Source organism: Mesoplodon bidens (genome assembly GCF_964165515.1).
Source record: "Mesoplodon bidens genome assembly, contig: HAP1_SCAFFOLD_81, whole genome shotgun sequence".
In the NCBI taxonomy this organism is placed as follows: Eukaryota; Metazoa; Chordata; class Mammalia; order Artiodactyla; family Ziphiidae; genus Mesoplodon; species Mesoplodon bidens.
Window position 1 is genome coordinate 1,674,754 of NW_027672552.1, and position 12,611 is coordinate 1,687,364.

Here is a 12,611-nt window from a genome sequence, read left to right on the forward strand (position 1 = left end):
AGCATCTTAAAATTAGATGCAAGAGCATAGGGGAATTGAGATTAAAATAAAATTCACATTTTGGATCACTAGCAAAAATTATTCAACAAAAGTGGGAAAATATGGCTATCATTACTAAATTCTAGATACAGCAACTAGTTAAAAGTTAAAAAAATAATGAAACTGTAAAAGTATCAGAAACCTGGGAGACATGAAATAAAGTATTCATGAGGAATACCTTTCTAAGATACAAAGAAAAAAGGATACATTTAATTATATAAGAATTAAAATTTGCCTCATGGCAAAATGCACTACAAAGGTCAGAAAACAAGCAAAAGAAATTGGGAAATATATCAAGAAATGGATATGATTTCTTTACAACTTTTGAGAGAAGCACATGTTTCTTTTTCCTTTAACCTGTTATGTGGGTATTAATCTATAATGTAAGTGCATGGTTCCTTTCCTTTAACCTGGAATGTGAGATTTAATCTATATGGTAAGTGCATGGTTCCTTTCCTTTCATCTGTAATGTGAGTGTCAACATGCGGCACTGTTTCCAAGCACAGACTGTGGATGTTCCTGTACTGGTCCCATCACTGACCATCCACAAAAACTTACAAATGTTGCTTCACTTTCCTGGGGGTTAGAGTCTTAGCTAAGAAATGGAAGCAAAATAGAACTTTCCCCCAGGGATGATAGAAGGTTTAAAGGAGTAAATATGTAAGTGACTTAGCACAGTGCCTAGTACAACAGAGATCATTATAAGTACTTATCAATTTTTTAAAGAGACAGATGAAAGAAATAAAATGTGGTGATTTCAATCTATTGATATATATTCTTGACTTTAAACTACCTTTTCATTCATTGGATGACCTAACTTGCTCATGATTTTTCTTACTCTAGTGAACTTGGGTAGCTAATATCATAGTTTAAAATTTTTGCTTTTATATTTACAAGTAAATTTGACCTGTAAATTTCTTTTTCCTTACAGTCCTAATCTATTTTAAGTATTAGGATTATATAGACTTCATAAGATGAATAAAGGAGAATTCTTCCTTCGCTATCTCTAGAAGTTTTTCTTAGTTAATATTGATGTTGTCTGTTTAACAGAAGTTTGATAGAATTCACCTCCCAAATGATCTGGCTGGGTCTGGTATTTTCTTGGTGAAAGACTGTAAACTATTGACATAATTCCTTTACTGCTGAAAGAACTCCAGCTATAAATTTCCTCTTGTGTCAGTTTTGGTAAACTTTAGGAGCTAGGAAATTGTCCACTTTACAGAAATGTTCAAATTTACTGGCATTTCATATATTCTCTGCTAGAACATTGTCCTGATTCTTTCTGTATATTATTCACTTATGTTTTTGTTTTGCTTAATCAAAGTGTGTTTTTTAAATCTTTTCAAAGAATATTCTTTGGACTTACTAAATCTCCTCAATTTTATACTTTTTTCTGTTTTATTAAGTTCTGCTCATATATTTATTATCTATTTTTCTATGTTCTCAGGGTTTATTGTTTTACTCTTCTGATGTCAATTAAAACACTTGGTTATTAATTTTAAGAAATCTTTTTAGTTATAAATACTTGAACTTTTTGAAGATTCCAGCTTAGTTGTAAGTATCTAAGGGTCAGCTCGTCCACATTGTTGCTAGCCTAAGGCTAAGTTCACCCTATCGCAATGTATATATTGACATTTTTTCCCCTCGACTTTCTGTGTTTTGCTACTTCTCACTTTTCTTTGGAGAGAAGCCCTTTGAAACACCCTTAACTTATTTTACAGCCAATAAGTCTTTAAAATAATGTGTATTTTTTAAAGATAAATCTACTTATATAATTAGGCAGAAAATCTGATCTGCCATATTTTTAAAAACAGCATAAATTTACTCTTCTCCATGATTAATCTGCTGTATTACATGACCTTTGAGTTTTTAGCTTTATCAATGACGTACTTGAAAAATGTTTTAAAGATCCTACCCAGTCTTTTAAAACATCCTTGTTCCTTGTTTCAGTTCTAGTTTTATGTATATTTTCTGCCTTGCACCTGATTAGTCCAACATCTGATGGATGGCCTTGGGAATCTAATTCTGGTATTGATTGTTTTTTGCTGATTCTCTCCACTTCTAGCTGATTTCTTCATTATTGTGTAAATTTAGATCATGAGCTCATGTTTAGCTAAACTTTATCTGTGGGAAGGCTATAGGCCTGTGTTGAAGATCTACCTCTCCAGAAAGGGTTTAGTTTTGTGTTTGGAATACCACCGATTTGGGAGCATTTTAAGTTAATTTCTTAGCTTCTGTTTGCAAGACCGCACATAAACTTGCAACCCAAACACTGTGAACACGGATCTGGGGTTCAGAATTCTCGAGATTTCCTACCTGTTTCCTACCCAGAGCAGAGGCCAAGAGAATTGGGTCTTAGTCTCCCTTTGCCAGCAGATATTTTTTCTCCTGGCACACCCTTTCATTGAAGGTGAAGCTAGGGATAGATAGGTTTAGTTCTAACTTCCCATCTAGTAGGGATGGAGTCTTACCTCCTGCCTCTCATGTGGTCATGGCCACTTAAAAACAAGTCTCTATGTCAGGTGTGTCATTAAACTATGGCCTGTGTTCCAAATCCAGACAGATGCCTATTTTTATGGCCTATGAGCTATGAATAATTTTCACGTTTTAACTGGTAACATTTTAAATGGTTACCTAAGTACATAAATATTAACCTCAATTTTGCCTCTTTGGTCTACAAAGCCTAAAATATTTGTCACTTAGCTCCATAAAAACAGGATTTCCAGCTTCTGTTCTAAGCTATCAATATCTTCAATCCACTCCTAACATAGCTATAACTCTCACACATGTACCACCCTTCTTTCACAGGTCCGGGAAATTTCTACTGCATACTTCAAAAATCAACCACGCACTTAAAAATAAGTTGTGTACATTTAACCTAGCATACCTAACCCTTTTCCTTTAGGAGAGTTTTTCAAGTAATCTTGCCCACCGTATTCTTTAGAGCTTCATTAATAATGGCAAAACATTAAAACAACTTAACATTCAACAAATGGGAATTGTTCATAACAATTATAGAAGCACATACAGTAGAAAACTCTAAACTGTTATTGAAACAGTGAGACATAACTAGTTTTGTTCTTAGAGAACTATGTTTATTTAGGTCCCTTTTGTTTAAATAAGTATATTTCTGTGTATGTATGTATATAGTCATGTATTTATATACACATACATTATTTGTATGATATAGTTCTATAAGCATATGAAATACATACCTAAACACATACCTTTGATTTATATTTGTATACATACACAGGAATATAATTATATATATTATATAGTTATATACATTGAACTGAAAACTGGTAGTATACATATATATCGTGTATAAATGTGTGTCTATGTGCATGTGTAGAAAAGCAGGTTGAGAGATATGCAAGCATGAGTTAGACAGTGTTCATGACTGTAAAAGTAGTTATGTGTAGGTAGTGAGGTTAAGGCCCATTTGATTGAAAATATTGCATATTTTTACATCAATTGTTATGATGAACAGATTCCTATGTAAATAAAATTATAAATAGCTATACATACTTGTATGTATAATGTATAATTAAAATATATATAGTTGTATAGATGTATTATATTTATATTACATAATATAATTGTCTTATACTAATACATGATATATTGTGTTATATAGAATATGTTAACTATAGTGTATTATATCAGATAATAATAATTATATATTTATAATATATATATAATTTATATATTATAATTGTTTTATAATCAATATTGGAGGATTTATCATATTAATATTATGAACATATTAACCATATAAATACATTTCATTACTCATACATTTTGTATATAATATATGCTAGGCAAAAATATATATTGATATAATACATAATTGTTATACATTAATATAAATATTAGTATATTACATTTATATATCAATATAATATTTAATATTGGTATATTTATATTATATTTAATATATACATAGCTAATGCTCTTTAAAGCCATCTGCTACAAGTAGAATAAGACCAGGAGTATGGCCAAAGCAAATTCTAAAAATATTAGATTACTTATATTCATTTATATGTCATTTTCCTGGAATCTGCATCTGGCTATTAGAGAAATATTGTTTTCTTGGCTATTTTGGCCCTATTTCTGCCATATACATTTTGGAATATTCTTCCCAGTTAAGTAAGTACCACCTTTGGGATTTTTATTAGAATGGTATTTAGACACATTTGAGGAAAACTGATATTCTGTTAATAATGTCTTGGGACTTATCCAATGTTTTTCAATAAAATTTGAAAATGTTCTTCCATAAAGGACATAAACACATATTCTTTTAGATTTATTCTTGGGCATTATATGTTTCTATAAATGATGTCTTCATGTTTCGTAATAATTTGATGCTGTGATATGTAACTGCATTCGTTTTTTAGGGTAATATTCTTATATCCTGCAAACATGCTAAACTGTCTGTGAAATTCAAAACTTTGTTTAGAGTTTTGTTTCCATGTTGACAACTATTTTCTCTACTGCTAATAATGATTTTGTTTCCTCCTTTATATTTCTTATACATGATAGTTTCCTTTCTTGTCTTACTACTTTAGCTAGACTTCCTAGCACAACGCTGAATAGAGCAGTGACAGTGGGCATTCTTTTCATGTTCCCAATTTTAAAAGAAACGGTTTAAACACTTCACTGTCCAGTATGATGTTTATTTTGTTTTGTTTTTTGACTTTTGTCTTTATCAAGTTAAAATAAGTATCTTTTCATTTCTCGTCTGCTGAGGTTTATGTTGTTGTTCTGGTTACTATGAAAGGGTGTTAAATGGTGTCATGTGCCATTTTCTGTAAACACTGGGATAATCAAAAGTATCATGTCTCTTTTAATCTATTAACAGTGGCTTACACTAATAATTTCTAAAAGTTTTATCATTTTTATTCCTGACACAATCCTTGTTTTCGTCTTTCATTGGGTGTTGATTCTTCTTAAACATTCTGCACACCCCACCCCACCCCATCCTCAACATCTACTTCCAGAGAAACCAACCAGTGACAATGGTTGGTTACTGCATTTTATGACAGTTTCAAGCCACCTGGTTATGACATTCTTAAATACTTCTAATCCTACTGGCTTCCAAACTTCTTGCCTGACACTCCCTTTTCTGCCACCTTATAATCTTACCTATAGGTATATCCAGGTTAAACATTACATTTTCCACAAAATCTCTTTTTAGTGTCCCTAAACTTCCTTAATGCAATGACCTTCCACTCTGCTCACAAAGTACTTTGTTGTGATATGTAAGTTAAATGTATGAAGTAATAAAAATCAAATAAAATTTTAATTACCATAAATTTGCTGTCAAGTTTTTAGAGACTAGAGAAAATAGATAGGAGAGTGACTGGACATAGAAGGGAACAAAGCAAATAACGAATGAGAAATTAGGCATCTAAAGTAGAAAACATATTTACTGACTAATCCGTGATGGTTGGTACCCAATGGCCTGTAGTGTCAAAACAAGTCATGTGGCCAAGTGAATTGGGAGAGCAGGACAAGTAGGAGTGGTGTGTTAGAACTAAGAATATGTTCACAACTACATTTCTGAGGATGATTACCTCTCCTCCTGCCTCACTGTAGAAATGTGTGTTAGGTAATGCCACTAAGTAAAACGTAGGAGTTCATACTCCCTTTGGATGTCGGTAATTAGCATAGACACGACCTTATTTCTCCCCAGTGATATTTCTTTAATAATCCTGATTCCATAATCTGTGTCATTTCTTGTGGCTTAGCATGGCCCTCACTCTGGGGCTCTACACCTTAGGCCGAATTGGTTTTGCTGGATGTTTTTAAGAAGAGGAAACACAGAAGATAACATAAGAACACTAAGTGACTTGCAGAGAGCACAAAAGGAAGAAAAAGCACAGAAAAGGCAGTTGGAATGCATGACACTGCAGACCAGAGCTCTACTGTTGCTTCTTACCCTACCTTGAGACTTCTTTGACTGTAAACATTACACTTTACTGTACTGGCTGACTCTGCCATTTTCTTTAGGAATTATGAAGCAAACAACAACAAAAACTTATACAGTGTGGTCCTATCTCTTTTATTAATCACCTTGTCTTAAAATTCTTCCCAAACCCTATGACTAGTCATTTTGAAAACTTTTATTATTGCCTAATGCACTGTTATATTTTTGTTGCTGTTGATTTCCTCTCCCCACTCTGTGATTTCTAGTGTGTCTTCTAGGAATACCTATCCTTTTCACCTGGTGAAGTCGCACTGCAATGTTTGGACCAAGACGTGCATGACCTCACCTGAAATGATTTCTCCAGCTCCCTCAAGCCAGAGCAAGTGACCACCTCTTCCAGATGTCCTTACGATTTTCTGCAGACCTTTAAGTTTTCTTTGGTACACTGTTAATTTCCATTTTCCCCAATTCGTCTTTGCTATCACCCCTCTCCACTTCAGCATCTAACATGGGGTAATGCATATGGCAGAAAATAATGGGGGCTGAGTAAATCAGTAAGAAAATAAATGAAGACTTAATGATACCAAAGCACACTTCCAAAATGATATATTCATTACAAATCAAAATCTCTCTTTCACATTCCTTAGTAGATAGTATTTCTTCTTATCTATTTCAGGGAAAGAGGGTAGACTTTCCTCTTCGAAGGCATTTGATCTATCTTTTAATTTGTATCAAGGATGCAGGGTGCCTTTAGTCTTTTATTAGCATAGTATTCCCTTGTCATCTACAATAACTCAATTTCAGCTTTCCTGACTCCATAAGAAATATTATTCTAAAGTATTACCGTGTCGTCAACAATAACTCAATTTCAGCTTTTGGTAGAAAAGCTGAAATTGAGTTATTGTTAATGACACGGTAATACTATTCAAAAGTCTTAAAGAAATGTAAGTGTAACACAAGCTGGAACTTGGCAAGAACACGGAAATAGCTATGGATATATAAACAATCAAGGAAGCAAACAAAGCCCTAATATGGATTTGATAGCTTGGCCAAAAGTTGTGGTGTGCATAGTATAGTCACGTGACTCAGACAGAAAAGCACTGAATTCCTTAAGTTGAGATATCTGGTTTTCCTTAATTAACAATAATCTTTTGATGTTCGGACTACCTGCCCTTTGTTACAAAACTTCTATATAACCTGGTTCCCCTCCTTGCCTCCTTGGAGCAGCTTCTCAGAGCTGTCTGAAATGCTGTCTCTCAGTCTGCAGTGCTCATTTTGCTCCAAATAAAACTTAACTCGAAAAACAAAAGAGCCAAGGGACACATTTATTGGAAGCCATGTAATCCTTTTTTTTTTTCTTTTAGAGAAACAGAAAACGTTATTGTACATATATGAAAGCGTTATTTAGTTGTATTATAGAAGTCACATAATTCTTAAGCGTTTATTCTGGAATGATCAAGTTGCTTTGTTCAATTTTCATATAATATTTTCCATCTTTATAGTATGTTAATTTTAAAATAGTCACACTCTACTTTAAAGTCTGCCTATGCTATGCTTAACCCCGTAGGGTTCTGTTATTGTTGTTAAAAATCACACAAATATGAAAAAACTTATTGAAATAAAGAATAAGTAAAATATTTACATGGGTGGATATATATACATGTACATGCATGTTTATATGTATAGATGTGTGTGTGCCTATTAGATCTCTGTGTATGTATGAATTTCCCAAAGTTCTAAAGGCAAAAGAGAAGGCATCAAGCTGCTCTGACTGAGAGAGCTGGAGAAGGTATCTCAGGTAATGTGACACTTGCATTGATGATAAACAATGCCGTTGGGAATTACCCAGATGCAACATACATAAAGTGCCTAATATCTGTTTTTTATTACATGAAAATAATAAGTATCCCATGAAGCAAGAACTATCGATAAACATAAATGCCGTGAATTCACAGCAGAAATAAACAAATACTGCAGATCTACCATGAGTGAGGCTCCATACCGATCCCGATTAAAAACACCAAACAAGACCGCCTGGAGGGGTGGGATGGGGAGGGTGGGAGGGAGGGAGATGCATGAGGGAAGGGATGTGGGAACAGATGTATATGTATGACTGATTCACTTTGTTATAAAGCAGAAACTAATAAAAAATATTCATCTGGTAATTAATGTAAAGTAAATAATAGGAGAACCTAAAAAAAAAAAGAAAAAGCATTTCTTTTTGAAAAAACAATCCTTTATTAAAAATTATGTAGAGGGCGTCCCTGGTGGCACAGTGGTTGAGAGTCCAGCTGCCGATGCAGGGGACACAGGTTTGTGCTCCGGTCCAGGAAGATCCCACATGCTGCGGAGCGGCTAGGCCCATTAGCCATGGCCGCTGAGCCTGCACGTCCGGAGCCTGTGCTCCACAACGGGAGAGGCCACAACAGTGAGAGGCCCGCGTACCGCTAAAAAAAAAAAAAAAAAAAAAAAATTATGTAGAGAAGAAAAATGTAATTTACAAAGCCTTTTGATTGGTCAAGTTTAGTGTAATGGAAAAAAAAGTTCTAATCCATATCCAGCACTGGAGCCATCATATTTCCATTTTGTAGTCAACTGGATAAATTTTCTTTCATTCCACCTCTCAGAATTTGTCCTTTTGAGGCAGACAAACAACTCAGCCTTGGCAATACTATCTCTTATTTAACAATCTATTTCAGACTTATTCTTGGCAGTTAACAATGACCTCGCATTGCTGACACATTTTCAGTGTGTGTGTGGCTGTGTATGAAATGTTGCTATCTTCGTACATTGCTCTCCCCTTTGTTCATCAACCTTGTCTTGTCTCCTACTCTGTCTTGCAGCTCTAATTGTTTTTACTCCTTTGAAACCATCTGAGAAAGAAGGTCCTAAATGAATAGTATTCCTTTCCAGTCCTTTCTGCCAGCTTAGAAAATTTCCAGTTTCTTCCTCCCTGAATATTTTTGGTTTTGTTAAGATATTTTTTCTTCCCATCGCGCCTAATCAAGACCTAGGCCCACCCAATCGTCTTCCAGCAGGAATACCCCCAAGGCCTTCAGATGCCATAATGGAAGAGCATGAGGTTCTAAATAAGAACACTTAAGTCATAATCCTGCCACTTCCTAGCTAGAGACCCTTAAGCAAATGACTGAGCCGCTCTGGGATTCAGTTTCCTCATCTGTAAATATGGGGGTGATCATTATATCTAACTTTTAGGGTTGTTTTAAAGGATTAAATAAATATATATGAATGTTCTTGAGAAGTGTAATTCAGGGATACTGACTTCTGTTCAGTTCAATAAACATTTGTTAGTAACTAACAGGGGTGGCAAACTCAAAAGATGTCAATACATGCAGCAGGCAGGGTTCCATGTATTAGGGAGCAGGGAGAATGTGTGTCTGGAGAACTAGAGGTCAAAAGCCTGTCTGAGGAGGATAACCACTACTCAGTCCCAGCCCACAGTTTGCATCTGCCACATCGTATGGCAGGCCCCAGAAATGCAAAGAAAAATATCTGGTGTGTGGTAGATTTTGCAATGCACTGCCCCATCTCCCTTCAGGAAATGAAGTGCTGTCCCAGCTGCAGAAAGTGCTGTCAGCAGATGGCCTTCAGCTGTCAACCACTGCAAGCATTGCTTCGGCTGCAGAGCTGCCTCTTCCAATGTCATGCCCCTTCCTGGGATGGTCCATGCCAAATGATTGATCAGGTAAGGGATGCCCGGCCATCCCATGCCAATTTAGAACAACTCTGAAAGGGTACTCAGCTCCAGACCTCTTTATGGTGTTGGATGAGGCAGCTGGGTTTGCAACAGGGCTTGATTTCTCCCTTGGCCCACTCCTGCTGCCTTCTCCTTTCCACAGGTGTTCATCCCAAGGGCACTCCTGAATAAACATCTTGTACACTAAAGTCTGTCTCAGAATCTGCTTCCTGGGGAATCCAACCTGCAATACAATTCTTGAACTAATGAAACAATTTTTGTAGTAAGCTAGGTAGACAGATGATATCAATATCATATAAGTGCTAGGATAAATATACACGCAAAAGCTACGGGAAGGAAGGAGGGAGGGAGCATCTAGTTCAACCAAAGGTACTCAAGTTAAGTCTTTCCAGAGCAGACAAGCTTGAGGTTACTTTTGAAGGCTAATTAGGGTGTAACCAGATAAAGAAGAGGGAACAGATATTCCAGGTAGAGAAAGAAAAGGCTAAAAGCAAACAGATATCCAAGGAATAGAGACTTGGGTATCCATCAAGAACCACCAGCAACTTGTTCTAATAAAACTTAATAGAATAGAACCTAAAAGAACTAATAGAACATAAATTCTAAACTGAGGATTGGCATGAGATAAAGTGAGAGAGAAAAGTTATAACTTAAGAGCTTGGCCTTGATCCAGTAGATAATGGTGATTGAAGATTTTTCTTCCTAGCTCTTTGGAACTTGTTCTTTCTTTCCCCCAACAAGCTTTACATGTTGGTCTTTCATGGAACCTATTTTCATTCAATAGGACTATCTTGAGAAACCTCATCTCTTGACATAATTTAAAATCTAGATATGAACATCCAACTCAAAGTCTCCACTTGAATGGCCTGCAAGAACCACAAACTGGATGTGTCCAAAATTGAGTTCATTACCTGAAGTTCGTACACCTCATCTTTTTGAATTCCCTACCCCGGTGAACATTAGCACTGTCTATCTACCCAGTTGCCCAAACCAGAGTCCTAGGCATCAGTCTTGATCTCTTTCTCTCCTTCACCCTCCAAGTTCAATCCTTCAATGTCTCCTATGAATAATACCACTTTAATATATTTTGGATCATTCTGTATCTACCACTACTTCCTGAGTTCAGTAAAAGCTCTTAACAACTGGCTAATCTGCCTCCAATTTTACCCCTTTCAAATCTCTTTTCCAAACAACTATAAGAGTAATCCTTCCAAAACACAAATCTGATCATGCCAATCCTCAGCTTAAAGTTCTCTGGGGTCCTCATAATCTTTGAGATGAAGTCTAAAGTCCTTAAAACTCTTCATCATCTGACCAGTGATTTCATACTTTCTGCTTCGCCCACACTATATTACTTTAAATTCTTCCAGCTCTTTATGCTCTCTCTTGCTTTTAGGATGTGCACCAGGTTGCACTCATAGCCTGAAATATCTTTCCCTACCTGTCTCTCCTCCTCTCCTTCCTTTTACCTGATTAACTCCTATCAGTCCTTCAGGGCTAAGCTTAGGTGTTAATTTCTCCAGGGAGTTTTCTCTGCCACTCTTACCCTTATTATGAGATAAGTGCCTGGTTTATAATTCTATCTATCTATATACTTACTTCTCTCTACCATGAGATTATAATTGAAGGCAGAGAACATGTCTTATTCATTTCTGAATTTCTAACATTTAGCATAATATATGGCACATAATAGTTTACAATAAATATTTTCTAAATAAACGAATGAATGAAACAGAATTTGATATTTAAATGCTCACTCTGATGGCAATGTGGGTCACAGTTTCAAGAGGGAACTTACTAGAGGCCAGAAGACAGGTTACAAGAAGTAGTAATGACCTAAACCAGAAAACTGGGAGTAGAAATAAAGAAAAAAAGGAGTTAGAGAGAGAAATATCTTGGAGGCAAAATGAGCAGAATTGGTGATAGGACATCGGGGTGAGAGAAAGATTGTGGTATAAAATGATTCCTAGATTTCTGACTTGGGCACTAAAATAGTGATACCTTAACTATGACAATACAAGGGAATAAAGGGCATAAAGATGATAAGTGTGATGAATTCATTCAGGGCATGTTGAGAGTGAGATGCCAAGGGGAGATTCAGGTGGAGTTATTTGGACATCCACCTACAGGGTGAAGGGAGGAGAAGAAACTATAAATGGGATGGCCCACAGAAACAGTGAAGGTATGGAGGTGGAGCACAGTGGAAACTCCAACTTTGCTACCGATTGTGCTGGATCTCTTCCTTTTGCCCCTCCAGATCCACTCTCTGCCCTGACCCGGGAGACTGACTTATATGGATGACACCAGTGGGCTTCTATGTCCTCTGGTTTTGTTTGGGTTTAGTCAATGTGGGAGACCAAGAGTATATAGAAGGAGAGAGAAGAGTGAAGGCTGGATATTTATTCTCCAGCTTGCTCCCTGCTTCATCCCTCCACCAAATGTCACAGCAACTCTCAGGTAGCCTCTTCAGGCAACCACCTCTCCAGGTTCCAGGAACTGACCCTTGCCCCATCAGGCCTAGGTGGGCTAATGAAGCCACGTGTTATTAGCATGGGCTGCTCCTACGCCACACATGCTTCATAAACAGACCCTTCATTAAATTATCTTCAATTACCCAGCTTGAATATGCCATCCATTTCCTAAAGAGATCCTGAGTGATACATAGGGAATCCTAGGAAAGAAAAGATAGGCAAACTGATCTGATAAATTAATTCTATTCCAGTGATTTAGTGGATTACCTTTCTGAAAGAGTCTTCTCTGAAAACTAAAGGAATAACTCTAACAGTGGGAATTTCAGGTCCCTAAGACAAACGAGTAAGTGGTTGGTAGCCAGGATGACTGTAATGGGAAATAACTTGGGAATCCCACAAATTAAATTTCAAGGAGGCACCTTCCAAAGGGCTAAATAACTGTACAAATGCA

The 12,611-nt window shown here is 36.1% G+C and overlaps 1 long non-coding RNA gene across 3 annotated transcripts in view; it reads right to left on the bottom strand.

The window, feature by feature from the left end:
* The window catches only part of LOC308610056, a 97,713-nt gene that overhangs the window by 23,239 nt on the left and 61,863 nt on the right, over positions 1 to 12,611 (bottom strand). The window lies entirely within an intron of this gene.